The sequence below is a fragment of the Prionailurus viverrinus genome, chromosome C2 (assembly GCF_022837055.1).
Source record: "Prionailurus viverrinus isolate Anna chromosome C2, UM_Priviv_1.0, whole genome shotgun sequence".
Lineage (NCBI taxonomy): Eukaryota > Metazoa > Chordata > Mammalia > Carnivora > Felidae > Prionailurus > Prionailurus viverrinus.
In genome coordinates this window covers 65,528,992-65,554,464 of record NC_062569.1, presented here as the reverse complement: position 1 = coordinate 65,554,464, position 25,473 = coordinate 65,528,992, and the positions used below count along the sequence as shown (strand labels likewise).

General features: G+C 41.6%; 1 protein-coding gene across 1 annotated transcript in view; it reads left to right on the top strand.

Moving 5' to 3' along the window:
* NCEH1 (neutral cholesterol ester hydrolase 1) overlaps positions 1–25,473 on the top strand; it is a 58,962-nt gene that overhangs the window by 14,546 nt on the left and 18,943 nt on the right. The gene's annotated exons all lie outside the window — the stretch shown is intronic.

Sequence of the window (25,473 nt, the reverse complement as noted above, 5' to 3'; positions counted from 1 at the left end):
GATCCAAACCAATAACTTGATAGTTCCATTTCCTCACCTAGCAAATCCAAATTGGCATAACTCTGCAAATTAAATGAAGACATTTTGGATGAAAACAGAAACATTGTTATTGGTCATGTCTACAGAAGGAAGCTGAGTGGTGTGATTTTCAGTTACTCTAAAAACAACAAGATTTCCCTACTCCATAAAAGCATATTTGGGGGCAAATCCTAGAACGTTAACTGCTTCAAAAGTTGGACTTTCATTTGGGTGTTGTCAGTGGTTAAATGTCTTTATGCCATTCCCCCTGCCACCCACTTTTGAGTCTGAAAGCAAGCATATGAAGAACAACACCAGACAGGGGGAAGTAAGGGCATTGCAGGGAAAGAGCAGGTGCACAGTTCTGAGGTGAGATAGCATGGCACCTACAGGGCGTTCCTTCTATGGAGTCTCTGTAAGGTATATATAAGAAGTTTGAAGGAGATATTTATGTAACTTCTATAATTTATGTAGAACTATTTAATTTAATTTAATATTTATGTAATTTATGTAGAACTAGGCCCAGTCTTGTGTTAAGATATATTCCACGGTTTTAATTATGCTAACTCCAGGTCAGCTAATAGAATTATGAAAACATATAACAAAAGTGTGAGTTTTCAAGAATAAGTATGGCTTAGTGAGAAAAGCTTCAAACTACTTACTAAAAATATTCTCTGTGACAAACCTGTAGAATAGCTTTTAAATTTGGGCAGCCAAATATATAATTTGATTGAAAAATTGTTTGTTACTGTTATGTGGATTTAGTAGTTTTTTGTTTTTCCATCTTAAACAAAAACTTCTTTAAGTCAGTCTTCCTTGTTGTGTCCCCAGTGCACTGCTTCAGAAAAGTCATTCTTTGTTTAAAGTTTAAAACACTGCAGTTGTTGACAGCTATGGTGCCTTACTTGAGACAAAAGCTTCTTGCATGCACATCAAAGGGGGTGGGTCTATGCTTAGGGACCTCTTGCTTGAACCACCCAGTCTAGTTGCTGTCCTTCCCTATTTCCCTGTCCTGCTCCACCCTGTTCTTTCCCTCCACAGAACATATGCTATTGGAATTGTCTTTTATTTATTTATGTATTTATTTATTTTTAAAAATTTACATCCAAATTAGCATATAGTGCAACAATGATTTCAGGAGTAGATTCCTTAGTGCCCCTTACCCGTTTAGCCCATCCCCCCTCCCAAAGCCCCTCCAGTAATCCTGCTTGTTCTCCATATCTAAGAGTCTTTTATGTTTTGTCCCCTCCCTGTTTTTATATTATTTTTGCTTCCCTTCCCTTATGTTCATCTGTTTTGTATCTTAAAGTCCTCATATGAGTGAAGTCGTATGATATTTGTCTTTCTCTGACTAATTTCACTTAGCATAATACCCTCCAGTTCCCATCCACATAGTTGCAAATGGCAAGATTTCATTCTTTTTTTTTTTTATTTCATTCTTTTTTTACATTTATTTATTTTTTTGAGAGACATAGACAGAGCACAAGTTGGGGAGGGGCAGAGAGAGAAGGAGACACAGAACCCGAAGCAGGCTCCAGGCTCCGAGCCGTCAGCACAGAGCCTGATGCAGGGCTCGAACTCCTGAACCGTGAGGTCATGACCTGAGCCGAAGTTGGACGCTTAACCGACTGAGCTACCCGGGCACCCCCTAAAAAATTTTTTTACATGTATTTATTTTTGAGAGACAGAGCACAAGTGGGAGAGGGGCAGAGAGAGAATGAGACCCAGAATCCGAAGCAGGCTCCAGGCTCCGAGCTGTCAGCACGGAGGCTGATGCTGGAGATTGAACCCACAAACCATGAGATCATGACCTGAGCTGAAGTCAGACACTCAACATACTGAGCCACCCAGGTGCCCCAAGATTTCATTCTTTTTGATTGCTGAGTAATAGTCCATTGTATGTATATGTACCACATCCATTCATCTGTCGATGGATGGGAATTGTCTGTTTAATTACTTTAAAAAAATTTTTAAGTTTATTTATTTTGAGAGAGAGAGAGAGAGAGAGAGAGAGAGAGAGAGAGAGAGAGAGAGAAAGCATGAGGAGAAGAGGGTCAGAGAGAGAGGAGAGAGCAAGAATCCTAAGCAAGCTTCTCACTGCCAGCATGCAGCTCGGTATGAGTCTCAAACTCACAGACCATGAGATCATGACCTGAGCTGAAGGCAGATGCTTAACCAACTGAGCCACCCAAGCACCCTGTTTAATTACTCCTAAGTAATTTGTCTTCCTAAGTAATTGTGTCTTCCTGGCCAGCTGGAAGCTCTGTGAGGGGAGGGAGCATGTCTGTGGGTTTCATCACCATGCACCCAACTCGTAAAAGTACCTGGCACGAAGTAAACACTCACATATTTGTTGAGCAAATCCATGATACCTTTTACTGTAAAGAGGTGTGGTAAAGATGTCCTGACAAGAAGTTTTCCCCATATACCCCACTTCTCAAATAAGGCATCATCAGTAGGATCAGCACCAAAATGTGCTTGCTTTTCTCCCAGATTCCTGTTCCTCTCCATGAAGAGCCCAAGTAGAAAAATGATAGGGGGCAGGTAAGCTGCCTGCTCTTTTCAGAAAGCATGAATTTGGGGTGCCTGGGTGGCTCAGTCAGTTAAGCGTCCGACTTTGGCTCAGGTCATGATCTCACGGTCCGTGAGTTTGAGCCCCGCGTCGGGCTCTGTGCTGACAGCTCAGAGACTGGAGCCTGCTTTGGATTCTGTGTCTCCCTCTTTCTCTGCCCCTCCCCTGTTCATGCTCTCTCTCTGTCTCAAAAATAAATAAACATTAAAAAAAAATTTTTAAAAAGGCATGAACTTAAAAGCAACAATGAAGAGAAATATAATCTACACTATGTTAATCTGTTCACAATTATATTGAGCACTAGTGTTGTACCAGACAGTATACCAGTCCTAGGGGAACAAAAGGGAAGGAGGTAGATGTTATATTATCACTATCCATTTCCACAGGTATCAAAAGTAGAAGCTTGAACTAAGAACTGGAGAGCTCAAAGGGAAGAGTGTCTGAGGAGTGAGTAGGGCAGGGTGCCATAGAAGAGACGGCATTTGAGATGCATACTGAAGGATGAACAGGAGTTTGATTGTGAGAGGAAGAGGGAGAAATTCCAATAGCAGATGGAACCCTGCAGGTTAGCCTTCTGTAACTTTGAGGACGGTATATGTAGTATATGGGCGAGATAGGTTGTACCTGCGAAAGTGTGTCCAGGGAAGTAGTATGTAGTAATAGGAGTAGATAAAAGGTATGTTTGTACAGTAGGTGGATATCAGGAGATGGAGAATGTTCTTTAAGCTGTATAATCCCTAGCTGTTACAGCTGCTTTAAAAATTTTTTCCCATAGAAGCATAATTCCTTGAACAAATTACAGGACTGAATTATTTTTTATATACCATAAGAGGTGTAGAATCATGCTATGGAAAACACAGAACATAGAAAAACTTGACTACAGTCTCACCTTAACATAGCCACCACTCACTTTTTGTTATATTTCCTTTCAGTCTCTCCTTTTGTGTATATGTTAGCTTACTTTTGTTGGATGCTATCACACTGTATATACAGTTTTATGCACAACTTATTTTACTTATCATTTACCAGAAGGGTTTGTCGCATTATCGCTGCATAATATTCCCTTCCCTTTGGAATGGATGTATCAAAGAGCAGGTGCCAGTTATAACCTAACTGTTCCCCTGTTACCAGATATTTAGACTATTTAGTTACTTGCTATTATAAATAATGTTACTGTGAACATATTTGAATACATAATCTTTTTGTTTTTAGGGTTTTTCCTTGAGTGATTGCCCCCAGTTAGAACTACCATCAAAGGGCGTAAATATTTTACAGGCCTTATTTCCCATTTCCAAGTTATTTTCCTGTACGTGATTAATAGCAATGTGAGAGAATGCCAGTTGTGCTGTGCCCTTACCAGCACGGACAGTTGTCCAGTGGATCATTGAGCAACACAGGTTTGAACTGCACAGCTCTACTTACACGTGGATCTTTTTTTCAGTACAGTACATAAATATATTTTAACTCAGCCTCAGGGAAAGAAGACTTGTGTTTATTAAGAGTCTATAAAGGAGTGAGCGAAAGTCTCTGGAAGCAGTTTTAAAGAAATACGTTAGTCAGTGGTAGCCATGTTGGATCATACATATGAACTTCCTGCTTCTTTGCAAGGGTGAAGTCATTTACTTGCTCTAGAAATTGCTTTGGTTTTCAGTTTGTGAGGATTGCCAACCTCCACCCCTGCTTGTGTTGTAGGGCACTGCACATCCAGAGTACCTCCAAGCATTTAACACATCTGTCAGCCTCAAGGAGAAGGACCGGTGACCCTTAGCATAGTACTGGGCACCTATCATTATAACACCCAGTTACAAATAGCCCACCTCCCAGCATCCTTGGAGGTGATGGTAGTGAAGGAGACAGTACTTAGGCAGCTTGGGCTTTCTTTCATACTTACACTACATCATATTATTTTATGGTCTCTTTAACATGTTTTCCTTTTGTCTTCTAACTTTAACCCAGTTTATTATCTCAGAAAAATGAATCTTTATCCCCTATTTCTTTTGTAATCCCCAAGCAGTGATACCTTAATTACTTCTGACAAGGAGACTATACTCAAATCAAGGATAAGGAAATCTTTATGCTTTAAAGGGAAAATAAATTTTATTTATTTTTTGCTTTGAAGGGAAAAGAAATTTTAAAAAGAAACAAGTGCATCAGCCTCTGCAGTCCTTAGAGAGCCCATAAATCCCATTCAGATTCTCCATAATTGCCATATCCATTATCATTGCTCTCAGATTGTCCATAATTCCCAGGTCCATTATCATTGTTCTCTAAACTGCTTCTATGCATCATTGCAATTTAAAATGCAAAAGAAACAAAATCCCAAAATCAAATATTTCTAATTTTATGTCTCGGTTTTAGTTATCACTATCCAGGTGTGGGGGTAGAACACTGTCAATTAGGCATCTTATTTGTGTGGAAAAAAACGTGTTCTGACTTTCAGTCCAGCAGCTTGAGAGTCAGACTGATCTGCAGATATGTTATCTTTGGTCCACATTATATATTAAGTATTTTTAGATTCATTGTCAACACCTAAAATTCAAGATCTTTCACACAACAATCTGGGCTTCCTACTTCCCTTGAAACGTCAGATCATCTGGCAACACTAGGCCAGACTTTCCATATCCCACAATCACCTAGGGGCACCACAGCTTCTTCCTTATTTGGGGCCTTGTTTCTTCAGTTTGCCACAAGCCTACCACTCCCCTGACAGAGTACAACCTACTTTACTCATTTGCATTAGCTGTTCTGGCCCCTGAAGACACGAGTTTAAGACTTAAGTTCTACAGGGTTTAGTGTTACGTAGAAGTCGGTTAACTGAGGACCCAGCACAGTCCTCTGGTCTGGTTAGATGCAGGATCAAGCTGAAGTAAGATCAAGCATAGGAACACAGCATGACATTTATGGTCTATCCCAGGGCAAATGGTTGGGTACTAGTTATGCTGAAGACCAGACAGAATTGGAGCCAGTAGAGGAGAAATAATACTTAGAAAGTAGTCCCTGCCTGGGACTCGGATCTGGATTGGAGCCCTGGCTCTGGCCCCCAAATAGAAGGAGATTGTAAATCATTCGAATTCAGTTTAAGTTTTGATTTATAAAATAGGACTGGACTAGGTAAGGCGGTCCCAAACCACTTTTAAGGGATGTTAATAGATGTGAGGAGGTTAAAGAGTAAGCGGAGTTAAATAAATTTCTCTCACTTCCGAGACTTGTCAGGGTCTTAACAAGTGTTGTGCCTTGTGAATCTCTGAGAGAAGAATGAATATGCTGCATTTCCCAGGTTATTTAATCACAGCATCACCAAACCCTTCATTCTTTGTTCTCTGTGCAAATTATCTCCTCAAGCTGCTTGCTGTTTTACAAAACTCAGCTTGGGGAAAGCTAATGTTAGCTCAACATTCTAATATTCTAAGTAAAAAGGCAGCAAAACCCTAGAAAGCTAGAGATGTCAAAGACAGCTCAGGATCAGGTCAACGGACACAGCTGAAAAGATTGCAGATCATGAGGATTTAGGAAGATGCTGTTGAAACGGGGATACTCCTGATCTCCGTTCAGGAGGCAGATGGAACAATAAAGTGGGAGGGTGTCATTAAATGAACAAAAGTAAGTAGACTTACACAATTTCGCTATGAAGGGGAAGACAGAAAAGTTAGTGTCTCAGAAACTTTTTGAGGTGAAATGGAACTTTTTTCAATAGAGATGTAGTGAAAAAACTTGTAGCTGGTAATCCACTGACCTGGATGGTTGGGGGTTTGTTTCCCCATCTCTCTGGGCATCCATTTTCTCAGTTTTCCAAAAAGAGTATATAGGTAGGCCCTTTTAGGTTTTAAAATTTTTTTTGTATCTTTTATTTGTATCCCGTATAAGTTAGTAAGGATTGAGTCCTTCAGAAAGGGATTTGGTGAGGAAAGATGTTTGAACAAATGAGAGCTGAGACCCAGATTAGAGAGAATTAGGTCAAGAGAGGTGCTTTACAAGCTCCTGGGGGATGGATCTTTAATGGTCCTCTGTGAAACTGAGTTCCAACTACTGGGATTTCTCTACAGAATTGCACATAGACTAGACAGTATTTGGTTGACTTCTTATGTTAACATGGCTTAACTTTCCAATGAAACCCACCAGACATCCGAACTAGATTGAGTTATCATTAATTGTCCTAAGAAGTTGATTTATTTGATTGGATTTCCCAGATTTATAGTTTTTTGTTTGTTTTGTTCTGGTTAATAGAGTACCTGAATAATCACACTTTGGTGCTCCGTTTCCAATTTTGTTTGCAGTCTTCTGATGTTTTCTAGATTTGATGTTCTTGGTAAAACTAGTTTTAGTAATCTTAGGAGACCTGGTAACGCATGTCTCAGTAAATAGTTTCCAACGTATGGAGAGCACTTTTTCAAGCATTTCAAGCATTAAATACATACTTCTAAGTGTGATTTTGGACACTCATTCATTCCACAAGTGTTAGTTGTATACACACTGTGTGCCAGGCAGTGATATGAAGCAGTGAACAAATGCATCCTCATGATTTGTGTGGTTACATACATAGCTTCAGACAAAGAACTGTCGCCTGCACAAATATTAACTTCTTCATTCATTTTGATTTAATTATTCTATTCATTTTAAGTTATGAAAGAATGATGAAACGGTAACTTTCAGCACAGCTTTACCAGAAAGAAAATACGTTAGGCACCTTATTTATCCAATACACTGCATGAGAGAAGGAAAATGTTTGATAATACAAAGTCTTGTTAACACCACAGTGGTAAATAACCCCTATACTTATGTTTCTTTGCAAATTGCTGGTTGCATACAATTCAAACCCACAAAAGAAACTAAGTCTTTTTTTTTATTTTTTTAAACTTTTGTTGATTTTTTTTAAATTAAAATTTTTTTTTATTAAAAATTTTTTTTAATGTTTTATTTATTTTTGAGAAAGAGAAAGACAGAGCGTGAGCAGGGGAGGGGCAGAGAGAGAGGGAGACACAGAATCTGAAACGGGCTCCAGGCTCTGAGCTGTCAGCACAGAGCCCGACACGGGGCTCAAACTCACAAACCACAAGATCATGACCTGAGCCAAAGTCGGACGCTTAACCGACTGAGCCACCCAGGCGCCCTTAAATTTTTTTAATGTTTATTTATTTTGAGACAGAGAGAGAGAGAGAGAGAGAGAGAGAGAGAAAGCAAGTGGGGGAGGGGCAGAGAGAGAGCAAGAGAGAACTCCAAGCAGGACCCTTGCTGTCAGCGCAGAGCCTGATGGCTTGAACCCATAAACTGTGAGATCCTGAGCTGAAACCAAGAGTTGGACACTTAACCGACTGAGCCACCCAGGTTTCCCAAAGCTAGGGGCTTTGAATTAAATATGTTTTTCCTGAAAATCCTTAACTGCTATCTGCCAGTCTATCCTCAAGCATAATGTGATCATGCACCATTTTATATTTACATAGGAAAATAACGAAGGCACAACTAATACAAACAAACCTTTTCCACTTCTGAGCTGGAGATGGGGGCACACTCTTGGATCGGTGGTTTTCCTGGCCTCATTAACGGTAGTGTCCTGATCGCCAACACAGGCCTTCTCTCTGGATTACAGAGTTGACGATCTCTGGATTACAAAAAAAGCGTTTTTCTTGAGTTATGCTTTTTCTGCACTAGGAAATTTCAGGGCTAAAGGAGCTGAAAAATTAAGCACTTAGAACCTACTCAGTTTGGGCTTGGGTATTCCATGTGTAGTGTGATAGCACAGGAAAAGCATTTCAAAATGAAATTCTTCACTTCATACCTACTTGATAACCTTTATAAACCCTAATTTCCAATACTCCTAGAAGAGATCATGAAAAAAATCATCTCAAGTTTAACTCCTTCTTTAACACTTTTGGATGTATTGTGTTCAGAATGAAAATCAAGGGGTGCCTGGGCAGCTCAGTCAGTTGAGTGTTCAATTCTTGATTTCAGCACAGGTCATGATCTCCTGCTATGTGAGATTGAGCCCTGTGTCGGGCTCTGTGCTGACAATGTGGAGCCTGCTTGGAATTCTCTCTCCCTACCCCTCTCATGCTCTCTCTCTCTCTCTCTCTCTCTCTCTCTCTCTCAAAATAAACATAAACTTTAAAAACAAAAACAAACAGGGGCACCTGGGTGGCTCAGTCGGTTGAGCGTCTGACTTCGGCTCAGGTCATGATCTCACAGTCTGTGAGTTGGAGCCCCGCATCGGGCTCTGTGCTGACTGCTCAGAGCCTGGAGCCTGTTTCCGATTCTGTGTGTGTGTCTCTCTCTCTGCCCCTTCCCTGCTCATGTTCTGTCTCTCTCTGTCTCAAAAATAAACAAAAACATAAAGAAAAAAAATTAAAAAAAAAAAACACAAACAGAATGAAAGTCAAATTTGAAACCAAGGGGCTGGCCAGGATCTAATTGTTCACCTTTAACATGATTTAGGAATGTATGAATAGGTTCACATTGTTATTTTATTATCATATTTATTGTTTATATCACATTGTCATATTATTGTTACTTTGAAGTTCAATACTTTAAACTATTTTAGTGTTTCTTTTCTTTCATTTTCTTTCTCCTTCTCCATTTCTGTCCCCTCTTCTTTCTCTGCATCTTGAGACACTTCAGAGTGTCATTATTTGACATTTCAGAGATAGACCCTCGTCATTAGACTCCACCTTATCTTCTTCCTCTTTGTCCTCCGGCTCCCACCTGGTCAGGTCCTCAGCCTGTAAGGTCCACGCGTATCCCTCCTTGGTGAGCTCATGGATTTTGACAAGATCTTAGGTCATTGGACTTCTTTCCCAGAATCTGAAATTCCTTATTAACTGACCTCTTTCGGATCACGCCGCTTCTGCAGCTTTGAGGGCAAGGACTGGGCATTTCAGAGCGCGGCCGGCTCACCCTAAAGGCACTTTAGACTTGGGTGCACTCTTCTGCCGGGGCCTGGGCTCCTCTGACAAGTGACCACTGCCCTGTCAGTCCCCCCTCCTCGAGCCTCCTTTCCTCATTACCTCCGCCTCCTGGCGGGGCTCCGGAGGTTCCTGCTCCCTGGGTCTGCCACGTTGGAGGATGAGGGTTAGAGGTGAAGGGGGCACTGGCCTCCCAGCCGCTGGGGGCGGGGCGAGGGGCCGGCGGACGAGACGGCGGGAACTGGGAGGGGTGGGCCTGTGACTCAGCACCTGCACCAAACCCGGCCGGCTGCTGTGGCTGTGAGTCAGCCAGGCTGGTAGGAAGTAGACGCCTCCCCTGCCCCCTGTCCCCGCGGCCTTCATGCGACCTCACGCCCTCTCCGCAGCCGTTCCTCGTTCCTCGGTGCGCAGCCACTGCGCGCCCGCCTGGGCGCTCGTGTGCGCGGAGGGCCCCACCCGGTTTCTGTGCTCAGAGTTCACGAGGGGGAGACAGACGCAGGGCAAACCTCACTCGGAGAAAGGACAGGTGCGGCAGTGGAGATGCGTTCCAGCGGTGTCGTCGCACAGAGCGCCTGGCCTGCCCGGGAGGAAAGAGCTTTGTTCTCCGCGAGCAGGGCCGCTGGGGTGGGTGTTGGGGGTGTGGGAGGGGGACTTCACAGTGGAGGTGTCTCGAAGGATAAAAGGGACCAGTCGATCTTGAGGCCAGCAGTGCTCCTTCAAACCTAACAGCGCCTTGTCACCGCAAGCCCTGATCTTAGCAACGTTGTCTCAAATTTGTTCACCTGTTACCGTTGCAAAGAAAATCAGTAACAATAAAACTGTCTAGGGGCACCTGGCTGAAAGGGCACCTGGCTGGCCCAGTCCGTAGAGCATATGACTCTTGATCTCAGGGTCGTGGATTCAAGTGCCACGTTGGGCGTAGAGCTGACATTAAACACAAAACAAAAAGACCTGAAACAAAACCTGTCTAATGAAACACTGTTTTACACTTTGAGCTAGGCCAGCATTTCCCAACTTTAACATGGAAAAGAACTACCTGGGGAGATTCCTAAGGCCCACCCCCAGACACACTAATTTAATAGGGAGAGTTGACACAAGAATTTGCATTCAGATGATGCCAGTCTATGGACCACCCTTTGAAGCCTTGGACTGGACAGCTTCTATGATTATTTAATGGCGATAATAGAGTTAAGAGATAAAAGAACTAGTTCTTAAAAACCTCTTAAAAACAGGTAAATTTTAAAAAATCAATAATTTGCTAATATATTGGTGAACCAAATTCCTTTTGTCTCTTCAGTTGGGAGCTATCTCTCTAAGTGGAGCCATACTTTGGCTTCCCTGGGTTTTGTCCTGGGGATAGGGTAAGGGTGGGGGGAACAGATGTTCTTTAAAAGTATCATAAAGACCAGATGCAAACTCATCGAATTAAGACTATTTTGGTATTTTAAAATACAGGGCCAACCCTGTTCTCGGGACCACAGGACAGTAGTCCATCCCAACTTTCCAATAAGCCTTTCTCTTCCGCACCTTTGTGTGTTCTATTATTATTCCACTGGGTGGAATGTTCTTCCCCCTTTTCTCCTGGCAAGTTATTATTTGTTCTTAAAGACACAGCCCAAATGTCTCCCATGCTGCAAACCCATTGCAGACTCCTCTGGGTGGAAATTGTTACTTCTTTCTCTGTGTCTGTATCTCTGGTATTTATCACACTATTGCATTGCACTGTATATATCCACCTTATACACCGTCAGCTTCTTAAAGATGGAGCCTATCTTCGTATTTCCCCTTGTCTCCCCACCAGTCTTGGTGTCTGGAACACAGTAAACATTCAAATGTTTGCTGAACAAGTAGATGAAAAATAGATCCATAGCCTTTTCCTTGTAGTAGGATATCTAACCTATAAATTCACCTCGGGAGGACAATATAGTTATCTGCTGTATAGATATTTTTATTTTAACTTAATATTTTAAATATTAAATACATTTGTGATTGTGGATCTTGACTGACTGTGTGTAAGGAGTAGTAAATTTTTCCTGTTTCCTGAGTGTTAAAGTGAGAGGCTTCTCCTGGGGTAGATGTGAAACCTCCATTTTTAGGGACTCCACATTCTATCACAGTGGCCTGTGCCTGCCTTCTTGAGCCTCTGGGACACATGGGCCAAGGAGGGACTGAACTACCTTCACTTGAAACTGCTGGGTGTAGAAATTCCAGTTGCTATTAAAGCTTTGTACTGTTGTTAGTTTTCTTAGGTACTGTTTACGTTGACCGTGAACCAGCCTGGCAGATCTGCTGGCAAGCATGCCTCTGGCGGAGTAGAGTTTGGGATACTTTTCCTGACCTACTTCCCTTCCCCACCCTGCTTTTAAACCTTTCACTCTTAAGTGTTCAAAACTTGTGTGATGTGAGAGGCTCTGTAGTGGCTTGGTTACTGATTTTTGTCCGAGCTCTGAGTCATAACCCTGAGAATGATGGGTCAGTCAGTTGAGCGTTTGGGTTCTAGTACTTGCTTTCTTGAGCTTTAGAATCCTGGTGAAGGCGTTTAACTTCTTTCAGCCTCAAATGAGCATAAAATGAGCGCAATACCTGCTCTTCCTACTTCACAGGTCCTCGTGAGATCAAAGTGGCGAAAGTGCAAGCGGCTCTAAGCTGTAAAGCGTTGTACAAAAGAGTATTATAATTTTTATAATTTAAATATTTCACATAGCATGCATTAATTTGTTATAATCACACTCTGTGCACAAAGGAGTCTCAATTTATTATAATAACCATCTGAATCTGACCCTTCAGACGTCTGTAGATATCTATAAAAATCATTTGCCTTATCTTTTGGATTTACATGCCATTTAAGAACCCGTTTTCAAAGGTCACATCTAATGTGCTGCTGGCCGCATTTTCCGTAAAGCAGAAGGTGACCCCAGCTTCTGGGGTGTCCTGTGCAACACCCTTGTGAAGTCAAGCAAGGGGTGTGAGTGGGCAAGCCCTGGATTGCCATATAGCAGAAGGGAGTCTGGAAGGTTTTGTTTCCAAGTTTAATTCTTTTGTGTTGCCTTTAGTCAGCTGCTATTTGGAACACTCCAATGAAAACAAATGCCTCTTGTCCTGGCAGTCAAGGGAGGCTTTTAGCAGCATGAGTAGCCTCAGGAAGGACATTTGTTTATGACCAGCTGTACATGAGGCACTGGCAAAAAGAAATTAGATCCCGAGGACTCAGACCTTGTCCCAAGGAGTTCACAATTAGTTATTGCTGTTAGAGATAACAGAATTGTGAATGAAAAAGAACTCAAAGTAAGTTTTTAAAGTCTCCTTTCAACTGTCACAAGCATGTGTTTGGAAGGCAAAGAAGAGTGAGCTAGAAAGAGATGTCACGAGAGAAATGTGCCGGCAAGGGAGAGCTGGAAGAGGAAAGGGGAAGATGGGGGTGTCTCTTCAGCCCAAGTGTCAAGGCCAGACTATGCTAGAGCAGCTGACCCTGAGATTAGTTTCCTTTTGTGTTTTAGGGGAGGCTAAATATTCACTCCAGATGTAAAATCTTATGGTTTTATGATATGGGTTGCAAACTACATTGACTTATGAGTGTCCTTTGGAAGTTCTGGAGGTTAAGAGTTCTGGAATCAGAATGTCGAGTTCAAATTCAGCTCACCACTTCTTGCCTGTGTGACCTTGGGTGACTGACAGGACCTGCACTTGATCCAAGACTCCCCCACACTGAGAACAGAGACTGGCAGAGAGCAAACATCAGTACATGTGAGCTATTATTCCCCTTGACATACCCTGAGAGAATATAGGAGGCTTTTGGAGCTAAGCAAGTGCTTTTCTGATGTAGAGGTGTTTGTCTTGGGGTGCCTGTGTGGCTCAGTCGGTTAAGCATCCAACTTTGGCTCAAGTCATGATCTCATGGTTCGTGGGTTTGAGCCCCTCATCGGGCTCTGTGCTGACAGCTTATCAGCTCTGTGATGATTCTGTGTCTCCCTCTCTCTCTGCCCCTCCCACCTTGTGTGCTCGCTCTCTCTCTCACTCTCAGAAATAAAATAAACATTAAGAAAAAGTTTTTTTAAAGAAATGTTTGTCTTCTGTGTCATAGTAAAAACGAAACAAAAGGTTTTAGGAACTGGAAAGAGACAAGCCTGTCCTTTTCTGTGCTCCCCCCAGACTGAATTTCCACCCTGGGAGTGTGAGAACAAAGTGAAGGTTTTAGGGCGAAAGGGCTAGAGTGTCAGATCCTGTGATTCTAGATTACCCTGCTAATTTAGCAGCAGTGAGATTCTCCTCAGGTTTGCTTTGTAGCCTGTAATGAAATCCTTGGATATGACACTAAACGAATTTGAAATTTTGTAATAAAGTAATCTCATCAGAGTCCTACTGTTACATAATTATATTTGTGCTTCACAGGCTTGCTTAATAATTCTCTCCAGTGTTTGGGTATATGGAGAGAGTATGACAGGGCCCCAAACTGAACTCTTTTGGTCCATGCCTACTCTGTGAGACAGAAGTTGTTTTTCTTTTCTTTTTTTGTTTGTTTTTTATAAAAATAATGCTGACTAAAAGAAATGAGAGAAACTTGGAGGAAGGTCAGGCGTGGGAAGGGTCCTTAGCCAGATGGGGTTCTGTCAATTCAGGACTTCCAGAGAGAGGGGACAACAATAGGTAATGTGGATTTACTCCTCATGTGTACTTTCCCCCTCTTTTTATCTGGGCAACTGTGGCCCAGAGAACTTAGGACTTGCCCAGGTCATATAGCTAATAAACAAGAGAACCAGGACTTGTCTCTATGTAAAGTCTGTGTTCTTTCTTCTCAGTCCTTTTTCCTTAACCCATTCTGCCCTTGTTCAAAGAATTTCAAGGCAGGGATAATGCAAACTGATTCATCATAGCCTTTTCTTGTAAAGAAGCCTTGAAGATGGGGTTTCTTTTTCTTTTTTTTTTTTTAATATATGACATTTATTGTCAAACTGGTTTCCATACAACACCCAGTGCTCATCCCAAAAGATGCCCTCCTCGATACCCATCACCCACCCTCCCCTCCCTCCCACCCGCCATCAACCCTCAGTTTTTCTCAGGTTTTTTTTTGTTTGTTTTTAATTTTTATTTTTTTTTCAATATATGAAGTTTATTGTCAAATTGGTTTCCATACAACACCCAGTGCTCATCCCAAAAGGTGCCCTCCTCGATACCCATCACCCACCCTCCCCTCCCTCCCACCCCCCATCCACCCTCAGTTTGTTCTCAGTTTTTAAGAGTCTCTTATACTTTGGTTCTCTCCCACTCTAACCTCTTTTTTTTTTTACTTCCCCTCCCCCATGGGTTTCTGTTAAGTTTCTCAGGATCCACATAAGAGTGAAAACATATGGTATCTGTCTTTCTCTGTATGGCTTATTTTACTTAGCATAACACTCTCCAGTTCCATCCACGTTGCTACAAAGGCCATATTTCATTCTTTCTCATTGCCACGTAGTACTCAGTTGTGTATATAAACCACAATTTCTTTATCCATTCATCAGTTGATGGACATTTAGGCTCTTTCCATAATTTGGCTATTGTTGAGAGTGCTGCTATAAACATTGGGGTACAAGTGGCCCTATGCATCAGTACTCCTGTATCCCTAGAGTAAATTCCTAGCAGTGCTATTGCTGGGTCATAGGGTAGGTCTATTTTTAATTTTTTGAGGAACCTCCACACTGTTTTCCAGAGTGGCTGCACCAATTTGCATTCCCACCAACAGTGCAAGAGGGTTCCCATTTCTCCACATCCTCTCCAGCATCTATAGTCTCCTGATTTGTTCATTTTGGCCACTCTGACTGGCATGAAGTGATATCTGAGTGTGGTTTTGATTTCCATTTCCCTGATGAGGAGCAACATTGAGCATCTTTTCATGTGCCTGTTGGCCATCTGGATGTCTTCTTTAGAGAAGTGTCTATTTATGTTTTCTGCCCATTTCTTCCCTGGATTATTTGTTTTTCAGGTGTGGAGTTTGGTGAGCTCTTTATAGATTTTGGATACTAGCCCTTTGTCCGATATGTCATTTGCAATATATTTTCCCATTCTGTTGGTTGCCTTTTAGTTTTGTTGATTGTTTCCCTTGCTGTGCAGAAGCTTTTTATCTTGATGAGGTTCCAATAGTTCATTTTTGCTTTTAATTCCCTTGCCTTTGGGGATGTGTCAGGTAAGAAATTGCTGTGGCTGAGGTCAGAGAGGTCTTTTTCTGCTTTCTCCTCCAGAATTTTGATGGTTTCCTGTCTCACATTCAGGTCCTTTATCCATTTTGAGTTTATTTTTATGAATGGTGTGAGAAAGTGGTCTAGTTTCAACCTTCTGCATGTTGCTGTCCAGTTCTCCCAGCACCATTTGTTGAAGAGACTGTCTTTTTTCCATTGGATGTTCTTTCCTGCTTTGTCAAAGATTAGTTGGCCATACTTTTGTGGGTCTAGTTCTGGGGTTTCTATTCTAGTCCATTGATCTATGTGTCTGTTTTTGTGCCAATACCATGCTGTCTGGATGATGACAGCTTTGTAGTAGAGGCTAAAGTCTGGGATTGTGATGCCTCCTGCTTTGGTCTTCTTCTTCAAAATTACTTTGGCTATTCGGGGCCTTTTGTGGTTCCATATGAATTTTAGGATTGCTTGTTCTAGCTTCGAGAAGAATGCTGGTGCAATTTTGATTGGGATTGCATTGAATGTGTAGATAGCTTTGGGTAGTATTGACATTTTGACAATATTTATTCTTCCAACCCATGAGCATGGAATGTTTTTCCATTTCTTTATATCTTCTTCAATTTCCTTCATAAGCTTTCTATAGTTTTCAGCATACAGATATTTTACAAAAAGAACACCCTACTAAAGAATGAATGGGTCAACCAGGCAATTAGAGAAGAAATTAAAAAATATATGGAAACAAACGAAAATGAAAATACAACAATCTAAACACTTTGGGATGCAGCGAAGGCAGTCCTGAGAGGAAAATACATTGCAATCCAGGCCTATCTCAAGAAACAAGAAAAATCCCAAATACAAAATCTAACAGCACACCTAAAGGAACTAGAAGGAGAACAGCAAAGACACCCTAAACCCAGCAGAAGAAGAGAAATAATAAAGATCAGAGCAGAAATAAACAATATAGAATCTAAAAAAAAAAAAAAAACTGTAGAGCAGATCAATGAAACCAAGAGTTGGGTTTTTTTTGAAAAAATAAACAAAATTGATAAACCTCTAGCCAGGCTTCTCAAAAAGAAAAGGGAGATGACCCAAATAGACAAAATCATGAATGAAAATGGAACTATTACAACCAATCCCTCAGAAATAAAAACAATTATCAGGAACTGCTATGAAAAATTATATGCCAACAAACTGGACAACCTGGAAGAAATGGACAAATTCCTAAACACCCACACACTTCCAAAACTCAAACAGGAGGAAATAGAAAGTTTGAACAGACCCATAACCAGTGAAGAAATTAAATCAGTTATCAAAAATCTCCCAACAAAAGAGTCCAGGACCAGATGGCTTCCCAGGGGAGTTCTACCAGACATTTAAAGCAGAGATAATACCTATCCTTCTCAAGCTATTCCAAAAACTAGAAAGGGAAGGACAACTTCCAGACTCATTCTATGAAGCCAGTATTACTTTGATTCTTAAACCAGACAGAGAGAGACCCAGTAAAAAAAGAGAACTACAGGCCAATATCCATGATGAATATGGATGCAAAAATTCTCAATAAGATACTAGCAAATCGAATTCAACAGCATATAAAAAGAATTATTCACCATGATCAAGTGGGATTCATCCCTGGGATGCAGGGCTGGTTCAACATTTGCAAATCAATCAATGCAATACATCACATTAATAAAAGAAAAGATAAGAACCATATGATCCTGTCAATCGATGCAGAAAAAGCATTTGACAAAATTCAGCATCCTTTCTTAAAACCCTCGAGAAAGTCAGGATAGAAGGAACATACTTAAACATCATAAAAGCCATTTATGAAAAGCCCACAGCTAACATCATCCTCAACGGGGAAAAACTGAGAGCTTTTTCCCTGAGATCAGGAACACGACAGGGATGCCCACTCTCACCACTGTTGTTTAACATAGTGTTGGAAGTTCTAGCATCAGCAATCAGACAACAAAAGGAAATCAAAAGCATCAAAATTGGCAAAAATGAAGTTAAGCTTTCTCTTTTTGCAGATGACATGATATTATACATGGAAAATCTGATAGACTCCACCAAAAGTCTGCTAGAACTGATACATGAATTCAGCAAAGTCACAGGATACAAAATCAATGTACAGAAATCAGTTGCATTCTTATACACTAATAATGAAGCAACAGAAAGACAAATAAAAAAACTGATCCGATTCACAATTGCACCAAGAAGCATGAAATACCTAGGAAGATGGGGTTTCTATCAGTTAAAGAGCCCTGCTGCCTTGAAGTCCTTGTATATCCCCCAGTTTAGGAACATGCAGCTGGTGATTTAGCCTGGCTCTTCCTCGCTGATGGAGCAAGACTATATTATACGGCAGACTGAAATGCTGTGAAGGCCTGACATAAGCAAATAAAAAGAGGCAACACTATTCTGTTATGCCAGCTATCCTTTAAAAAACACGGTAGAGTAGATATTATGATCACTTCCAATTTTACAGGTAAAGAAACTGAGGCACACGGAGGTTTGCTGACTTGTTAAGAATCACCCAACTAGTAAGTGTCAGAGCCAGGATTGAATGTTGGCCAACTGACCTCATAGTCTGCACTGTAAAACACTATGCTATCCTCTGGATGAGTATGGAAGGAGAAGGGGTGAAATAGAGTGGTGGAGTGCCCTCTGTGGGATGGAGGGGGAACCGGAATCGAGGGAACCCTGATTTGTACCTATTGCTGATTTCTGTGATGTGCATATTACCATCATGGCCAATTTCAAGCTACTGACCCTGATGTCAGTTAATTATTAGTATGGTAAGAGAGACAAGATATTGAAGTTAAGGGGGAGAAGAGAGTGTCAAGGAAGAGCAAATTGTTGTTAACTGCCTACAGAGAGGCCAAGTAGGTAGGTCATTGGTGAACCCAGTAAGGCCTGTTTTTTGCCAGAGATTCAGGGCTTTGAGCCAAGCTGTAATGAATTGCTTCAAAGAGGTTGATCTATGAAAAACCCCTGTCTTCTTTGGGGTAAAGACAGAATCAATCTCAACAGAAGTCAGCTTCCATTGAGAGATTTATCTTCGCTTCTTTTCCTGCCTACTCTAAGCTCACCTGCTATGGCCTCCCCCAAGGCCAACCCTTCCATTTCTTTGCCAGATCCTTTCTTCTTCCTCTAGGGTCTCAATTCACTTGTCATCCCCCCCCACCCCCCCCGCCCCCCCCCTCCTTGTTCAACATTCATCTCTCCTTATTCACAGGCTCTTTCCTTACCACTGGGCTCAAGGCTCTCACCTAAAACAAAACAAAACAAAACAGGTTTTGTTTACTCTCCCTCAGCCTGTTTATTGTCTGACTGCTTCCCTAATCTCAGCTGTGAAAGTACTCCTCTGCCTTCACTATCTCTATTTCTTCACTCCCACTCACTTTGCAACCCATTACAATCTGGCTCCCAGCCCCTTATCTCTGACTAAACAGTACTTACTAGGTTCGCCAATGATCCCATGACCCCACTGCCAACACCCGTGACTGATTTGGTCTTTCCACAGGCATTTAACAACTTGCTTTTTCTTGAAACTCTCTTCCCCCTTAACTTCTTCAGTCTCTTGTCTCTCTTGCCATGCTAACAATGAATTCTTCCTCCTTTTTTTTTTTTTTTTTCAGGGGGTGGGGTGGGGTAATCTTTTAATGATTGGTTCTTTCTCTTCTGCCTCCCAGCTGTGTTAACAGATGGTGTTGCCAAGATTTCAGTCTTTATTCTATTCAGCTTTACAATTCCTGCTTTCCCTCAGCAAAACTGACTTCCCTGATGGAATTTACTGGTGGAATTTACTGTATGGCCTAAAGCCTCCCAGGAATGGTGTTCAGACAGCCCTATCCTTTCATCAGAGTTGGGTCGAAATGGAGATCCAGCCCCAGCAAGGGAGAGGGAATATGTTTATCCTTTGTAATCTGGGTGGGACTAGGAAAGAAGACTTTGATGACTTTCCACCCCTGTTGGAGGAAAGTGATACTGAAAGTGTGGGTGGTGGGCAGGACAGGGAAGTGTGGAACGCCTGCCCCACAGCCACATATATCTGCATGCCTTTTCGCGCCCTCCTCCCTGTCTCCAGCCAACTGAGCATCTATTAAAACTCACTTCAATTTAGCTGATGCTGTGTGCCCAGGCAGCCTCTTTGGAAAGCCTCTGTCTCTTCTCTTCTAGGCTGGGTCACATACCTTTGTACTAAAGGTACCACATCTCTATTTTTGAAATTTCTGTATCCTCTCATAATCATCTGTTGTGAACATCCCTAGGATGTTCCCATGTTTGCATATTTGTAGGTTGTTTGAGTTATTAATAGTTACTTCTGAGTTCTTTCTCCAGGCGTCAGCCCCTTGGATCTCTGACTATACATTTACTGCCTGCAATTTTGGACCCATCTGCCTAGATATTCTGCTGACTTTAGGGGGAATAATTCTGAAATGGAATTTATCTTTCCATCAACTCTGCCTCAGTGATCTCTTTGGTATAGTTTCCTCCTCTGTATTCTCCAGGGGCAGACCTTCGTTTTTCTTTCCGGCAGACAGTTGCCAAATTCTTACAGCTGTTACCTCTGTCTCCAATCTCTTTTCTCACCAATCTATTATCTATACCACAGCTAAAATTCTTCCCAAAGTATAGTCTCATTACAAAAAAACATGTCCGAGGTGCCTGGCTGGCTCAGTCAGGGGAGCATATGACTCCTGATTGAGGAGTTGTGAGTTGGAGCCCCATGTTGGGTGTGGAGATTACTTAAAAATCAAATCTTTAAAAAAAAAAAAAGTGTCCAAAAATCTTTGCTGTTTCACCATTGACAACTAGGGCCTATACTTAAGGGAATTAATTTACCTGCTACATCTTTCCAGCTGTACCTTCTTCCGTAGGACCAGGTTACCTCTACATCGGAATTTGCACCTGGTAGTCCTTAGTCCTAATCTGGCCTGCAGGCATGATTTGTTTTGTATGCAAATTAAAAAAAAATTGAATCAATGCTTTAAAATCAGAGGATTTTTCTTAAAAGTTAAAGTCTTAGAGAAAGTTCAGAGAACTATGAAAGTTTTATGGAGAGATGGAAATTTGGGGAAAGGGAGGGAATCAGTGAAGATTTAAATTCTAAACTAAAGTTCTCAGTCCATCTTTTACCGACCTTTGCATTCTTAGAGGATGTAGCAGAGTCTTTAATACGGTAAGTGCCTAATTAATACTTGAAGTATACTTATATGACCTTCGGTAGTTTCTTGCCACAGACCTTATGTTTTCCTGTAGAACAAGAGTTCTGCATTAGTGAATCGCATGTGATCCCTACAGAGGGCTTAAATGTGAGGCATATAATTTGCATGCCAATAAAAAATCTGCATTTAAAAATACACGCAAACTTTAGCATGTTTAAAAAAAACATGACCGGGGCACCTGGGTGGCGCAGTCGGTTAAGCGTCCGACTTCAGCCAGGTCACGATCTCGCGATCCGTGAGTTCGAGCCCCGCGTCGGGCTCTGGGCTGATGGCTCAGAGCCTGGAGCCTGTTACCGATTCTGTGTCTGTCTCCCTCTCTCTCTGCCCCTCGCCTGTTCATGTTCTGTCTCTCTCTGTCCCAAAAATAAAAAAAAATTAAAAAAAAAATAAATTAAAAAAAAAATAAAAAAAACATGACTACAAATTTTCATGCAGATATTCCTTGAATTTTTTTTTTTCTCCTGTAGTACGAAATTGAACAGAATCTGCCTAGGAGAATTTAAAAGGTGTTTGCAGGATAAAATGGCCATCACTGGTAAAGTTGGGAGAACCACTGACAGAATTTAAACCTTTGAATATGGGAGATGAGGCAGGTAGTGAGTTACAATAGATGTTTTAAGTATTTAATGTGGTTGGTTCGTGTTGAAATTGAAACCCAGGCTAAGTTACTGATGCATTGGTAGTGTCAGTGTACTATAGCTTTTCCCCAGTTTCCCCTTTCCCCCTTTGACATGAGCATACAAATGAACTTTTTAGAGACAATTACTTTACATCTGTTTACCCCATAATAATTTCAGAACTTGGTCATCAGTGTGGTCCTCGTAACAAATGCACATAATAGGAAAAATGATAGTCCCAGGTTCCCTAGAGATACTGGACAGTCCTTGGGCTCACGTTTCTTCATGCAATGACCTGCTGAATCAGGGGTATAATAATAACAGTTAACCCATATAAGGCTTAGTATGTGCCAGGTGCTAATCTAGGTGTTTTTGCCTATTTTAAGCTTCACAACAATCTTTTGAAGTAGTTAGTATTATATTTCTGTCTTTAGATGAGAACTCAAGACACAGAGAGGTTTAGTATTGGGATGCCCAAGATCCCACCGCTGGTAAGTGGAGGAACTGGGCTTTTCACTCAGGCACTCTAGGTCTGGAGTCTGTGCTGTTGACCTTGGTGCCTGCTATCCATGCCTCTTAGATTTAGCCTTTTATTTCCATGTTCCCCCTGCCTTCGCTTCCCTTGTTTACCTGACCTTCCCATATGTATCTGAATTAGAGCACTTGCCCAATACTTTCACATCTTGGTTTCCGACCCTTTTCTTTGCTACATGCTTCCTCTTCCATTAAGCCACCGTTTAGGCTAGAGGCCTTACTGGATTTCATCCCAGGAAGAACAAACAGAAGTAATTCTTTATCTAGATCTCTCTTAGTGCTTGTATTGCTTAGCTAACATCAGCTATTCATTTACAAATCTTGGTTCTCTTCTATTTCCCCAAGCTCCGGAAAGGTTGTCTCTCCACCTTAAGCTTCCCTGCCCTTGGAATATGTCTCATAATTTACATGTTGAATGAATTAACAGAGAACAACCCCATTCACAAACATAATAACTAACTTGTATATTGAGAAACGGAGTACAGTTTCTGCTTGGCTTCCTTTGATTCTTTGTTCTTTTATTTGTTTTTTGAGAGAGAGAGAGAGAGAGAGAGAGCGAGCGCAAATGAGCTTGGGGCAGAGAGAGAGAATCCCAGGAGGGGCAGAGAGAAAGTGAGAGAGAAGCAGGGCTCACTGAAGCCGGGGCTTGAGGTCACCCGACGTGGGACTGAACTCACAAACCCTGAGATCATGACCTGACTCAAAGTCAGATACGTAACTACTGAGCCACCAGGTACCTGGCTTCCTTTGATTCTTGCTTGTCCTTTGATCTTTGGCCATCATACCTGGGTAGGGAGCCAGTGGCCCACCTATTTTGTTGTGTCTGGTTCCACTGAGGTGTAATGAGTAATGACCCTTCACCCCTTCCATCTCCTCAGGTAGAATTTCTCTCCTAAATCCTAGAATGGTTATGGGGGCAAGTTTTAAGATCTATAGCACTGCCCTAAAGTACTTCAAGAACTTGCCAAGAATTGGTCAATTCTTAACCTGTGGGGCTCTTAACACTTGGCCTGCTTCTTTGTGCTACTGAAATTTTCCAGCTACTTCTAAAGAGGTTTCAGAAAACTGTTAATTTGCAATGTTTTTGGAGATGGATCTGAATCTCACTTCACAAACGCAAGGATGCAAAAAATAAAATTGTATTTACTTATCGTATTTTATTTTAGCACCTCTCTGACCCTTTCTTATTCCTATCTGCTTATCTGTTTTTCTCCATATAAACTACCCCTTCTTGAGTCAACCCTCCTGCCCCTGCGCCACCCTGACAGTATGGTGAACGATGCAGATAGTTGTTGAGAAATTCTGTTCATGCAAGCGATCTGACACGGTAGAGGTATTTTTGGAAAGGCATGGGCAAATTGAGTCAAGATTGCATGCATTCAGAGCATGCAGTGCATGAAGGAAACCCGAGGTGGGTTCTCTATAAAATGAGCCATCTTCTCTAATCTGTCTTAGAGAGACAATTCACCTCTTTTGCAGCTTTCCTATAATTGAAGAAACTCATATGTGATTTGTTTAAAGTATTGAATAGTCTTCACTGAACTTAAAAAAAATAGTCCAGAAAGTAACAGATGCAAGCCTGCCATTGGTTTGTTCATATTTCCTTAGTCCATGCTATCATGCTACTTGTCCTGCAAGAAATGGGATGGATCCTGTGTGTTCTCTATTAATTGATAATGATATTGACAAGAGCTTTTTGTGTGAACTCTAGAATCTTAGTGAATGCAGTGATTCTTGGCCACGTCCTGGCAGAAGTCAGTATACCCTCAGTAAGACTGACATTTTACCACAAAACTCAAACGATGATTATCTTTATCCAATTTGCCAAATTGGATTTGGTTAGAATTAGAATTCTGTGCATGTGAATTTTTTTAATTTAAATTAAAATATTTTTCACATTTACTTATTTTTGACAGAGAGAGAAAGACAGAGCGTGAGTGAATGGGGGAGGGACAGAGAGAGGGAGACACAGAATCTGAAGCAGGCTCCATGCTCTGAACTGTCAGCACAGAGCCTGATGCGGGACTCAAACTCAAGAACTGTGAGATCACGACCTGAGCCAAAGTTGGATGCTTAACCAACTGGGCCCCCTGTGCATGTGAATTTATTTCCTATCACACTTTATTTCATAGCAAGAACACTATCAGTTGTGGGTGCCTGGGTGTCTCAGTCGGTTAAGCATCCAACTCTTGATTTCAGCTAAGGTCATGATCTCAGTTTGTGGGATCATTTGACTCCTGCAAATGACTCCTGCATAGAGCTCTACTCTGACAGCACAGGGCCTGCTTGGGATTCTTTCTCTCTCAGTGTACCTCCTCCACTCGCACATGTGTTCTCTCTCCCTCTTTCTCTCTCTCTCTCTCTCTCTCTCTGAAAATAAATAAGCTTTAAAAAAACACTATCAGTTGTTTTAACTTTTTCAGTAAATTGGGCAACTGATACATATAGAAGTTGAATTATTTTATTAATATTTATTTGCTCTGCTGCCTATATTGCCAGCAAACAAATATTAATGAAATTACTGAAATAGCTCTTCGTGGTTAGATTAATGGCCTCTTGTTTTTGTTTTTCATAAACATTGGTTCATGGTGTTATAATGCAGCGTTTTCCAGCTCACTTCATGGCCAGGCATACGTATATAATAATAATACTTTATATGGGACATTGGGGTAAAGGGCTCTCTGGAGCTTAGCTCCTCAGGGGCTGAGGGGATCAGTATTCTAGTACGCGTGTACCCTCTTCAAGGCACACCAGTGTGTTGCATGCCTATTCTGGGAAGCTGTATTATGGTGCATCACAGACTTTATATAGTCCTGATTTCTGCTAGTAACATTGTTTCTTGATCTTATGATGACATGAAATGTTTCACTAATCATCAGCGTTCTGTTTCATATTTTCCAGAAGGGCACTGTTACTCTCTAGCTGTCCTTCTTTCCTAGGTTGGAGAGTCTCGAGGAGATATAGTATCTAAATTCATGCACCAGTGTCAGGAAAGTTTCCTGCCTCTTTTTGACACTTGTTGGACACTAGTTGGACTAGTCACTCACTGCCACATGGCTTCCAGTTATCTGGCTTTGAACCGTGGCCATTAAGTCTTACTGAGAGGTTAGTTTGATAAGTCTACTCAATAGGAAGACCTTGTATAAGAAGTGGAAAGGTTGAGGGGTGCCTGGATGGCTCAGTCAGTTGACTCTCTGACTCTTGATTTTGGCTCAGGTCATGATCCCACAGTCACGGGATTGAGCCCCACACCAGGCTCAGGCTGTGTGGAGCCTGCCTGGGATTCTCTCTCTCTCCTTCTCTCTTTGCCCCTCCCCTGCTCATGCTCTTGGTCTCTCTCAACATAAATAAACATTTTTTTAAAAGTACAAAGAGGGGAATATACTCTGTAGGGTCTTTGCTGGGTGGATGACTTGGGTCTCTTCTCTCTTTGCTCTTTCTCCAACCAAGTAACTTCCTGCA